Source organism: Neophocaena asiaeorientalis, unplaced genomic scaffold (assembly GCF_003031525.2).
Source record: "Neophocaena asiaeorientalis asiaeorientalis breed wild unplaced genomic scaffold, Neophocaena_asiaeorientalis_V1.1 scaffold449, whole genome shotgun sequence".
Lineage (NCBI taxonomy): Eukaryota > Metazoa > Chordata > Mammalia > Artiodactyla > Phocoenidae > Neophocaena > Neophocaena asiaeorientalis.
In genome coordinates, this window is record NW_020175027.1 from 2,956,398 (window position 1) to 2,959,233 (window position 2,836).

Sequence of the window (2,836 nt, forward strand, 5' to 3'; positions counted from 1 at the left end):
GGCGGCGCCGTGGGGCATCTTCTGCTGCTGAGGCGGGGAGGCTAAGGGCCGTCCGCCGGGAGAGCCAAGTTTCGGGGGCTGCTCCGCCCCCGGTCCGCCTCCGGGATAAGGCCGCGGGCCTCCGGGGCAAGGCCTCGCGCCCCCCAGGCCCGGCGGTGCCTGGAGCTCCGCCGCGGCTGCCTGTGGCGCCGATGTCGGCGCCCGCGAGTTTGGCGGGGGCTTGTCCCGGGTAGCTGCTGCCCGCCGGCGCGCCCGCCCGCCCGCAGGCTCCCATTCCACGGGTTGTGCCTCCTCGGCCTCCTTCCTCCACCTCTCCCCACTCTAGAGCCACGGACTCCGCTCCTCTCCCTCTCTTGGCTGTTTCCTCAAAGTTTTTCCTTTTCAGACACTTAGGAAAGAAACTCTCCCTTCCCTTCTTGGACTGTGTCTCAGTGGTAAATCAGTCCCTGTGGACCCAGAGAGGGTAGCAGAAGCAGAAACGAAACAGATGGAGATGCGCTGCCTTCTCTGAGTCCAGAGACCCATCTTGAATTATGAGCAGAAGCCAGCCTGATCCCTCGCCCCTTTCTCTGACTTTATCTTCCTCTTTCTTACTTTAAACCCCCTTGTTGTTAGAAGACAGGAAGCCATCCAACTCGGCTGTGCCTAGTCTCAAGAAAGGGAGAGACTGTGAGGTGCAGAAAGGCTTTCGAGATGCGCTGACAGTTTTCTTATGAGAGAAGAACTCTGCAGATTCATGACCCCCTTGCACCCTCCTCTCCTTGGATGTGATTGGGATGTGATTGATGTTAGTTACTGAGCCCATTTTCCTTTCATGTTTCTCTGACTCTCAAAGCCATAGGGGGAGCAAAATAAAGACAGTCCTGTACTAGGGGTGCCTCTAAGTACAGCCGTGGGGGTAGGAGTGCAACTAAACTGCTGAATAGATCATTTCAATAAAATATGATGCTCAGCCTTTCCCAACATGCAGCCACCAACTGGGGACTGAGCAGGAAGAGAGAGAACTACAGGTTGACAAGGCATGGTGCTACAGTGGTGGGCTGGCCGCATGAGAGAAGTGGGGATGAATCTTCGGCAGCATACATTTCATATTACACCCTAACACTTAACTAAGTGTATGATCTTTTCATTTATACAATCGTGACCAATGCTAGACACTAGGATACATTGATAGAGATACAGTCCAGGACTTTAAAGAGTTTACCATCTCCTTGGAGGCTGGTGAGATATATTCTTAGAAGTTAAGAATTTAAGAATGAGTAGGAGTTTACCAGGTGGAGCAGACTGGGGGAAGACATTAAGACTATAATCAGCCAAAGCACCTAGTATTTCCTGAATCCCACCCTTGACTTTCTGGTCGCAGAGAAGGCAGGTAACATCATATCACTAGCTGGGTTTGGTTCCCAATGCCTACTGTAGAATGCCCATAAGCTATAGCGTTCTTATCTCTTTTGATAGGTCTCACAGCCTTGAATGAAATCAGGCCTATTTCCACTCCAAAGCCCAAGCTCCAGTTTCAGCTCTTACAACTTCAGTTTGCTCACATGTTTTGCCCACCACCCCTAGAAGAAAAGGGGCAGGAAAGCAGTTTGATCCAGTAACTAAAGAAGCCCACTGAGGCTGCCTTGCAGGACAGGAAGAAACAAGGGAGAGGGCCAGGCCAGGCCCTGGGCCGCCTCACCTTGACAGTTAAAGAAAGAATGGATGACATCCATGTGTCCTGTGACCTTTATCTCTGAAAATTTCCATCCTCCAGCAAGGATCTGGAAGAGAGACGAGCATGATGTGTTTAGGAAACCGCAAGTTTAGTAGGGCTGGAGCACAGCCTGGGTGGTGAGCTGAGAGATCAGACTGGAGAGTTAAGAATAGACCAGAAGACCATGAAGAGTCTTGAGTGCCGGGTTGAGGCATTTGAACTTACCCCAAGTAACTAAAGGGAGCTATTGAAAGGTTTAATGAGAGTGACATGATCAGATTAGACTTTGGAAAGACTCTGGCTGCTTTGTAGAAAATAGACTGGAAGGGAATATGAAGAGAGGTAATAAAACCAGGTAAAAAGCTATCATAATAGGCAAGGGATGAAAGTGGCCCAAACTGAGGCAGAGATGGTAGGAATAGAGAGATATTAAGGTAGTAGAATCACCAAGACATAGCTGTTGAGGGAGGTGAGAGAGAATCAAAGATGACAGATTTTTGGCTTGGGCAACTGGGTGATAGTGGTGCCATTCCTGAAGGTAGGGAATACAGGATGGGGAAGAGAGAACTACGATCCTGGTTAATTCAGTTTATTTCTCTAATCCTCACTAACCTCATTCATATAAGGCAGAAGGGCTGAGGGAGTTGCCTAGAGTCACTACTATACAATTACTAATGTCCTAAGATTGGCACCGGCAGATTTACAAAGAGAGGCAAGATACCAGAATTGCCCTTTTCACTTTTTGTTTCCATTTTGTTTTATTGTGGTAAAAAATACATATCATAACTTTATCATTTTAACGATTTTCAGGTATACAACTCAGTGGCATTAGCTACTATCTTAGTTCGGGCTGCCATAACAAAATACCATAGGCTGGTGGTTTAAACAACTGAAATTTATTTTCTCACAGTTCTGGAGGCTGAAAGTCCAACATCAAGATGCCAACGTGGTCAGTTTCTGGTGAGAGCTCCCTTCCTAGCTTATAGATGCTGATTTCCCACTGTGTCCTCACATGGTGGGGGGAGAAAGAGAGCAAACTCTCTGGTGTCCCTTCTTATAAAGGCATTAATCTCATCTTGAGGGCCCCACCCTCATGAGCTCAAAACCTAAAATCTCCCCAAGACCGCATCTACAAATCGT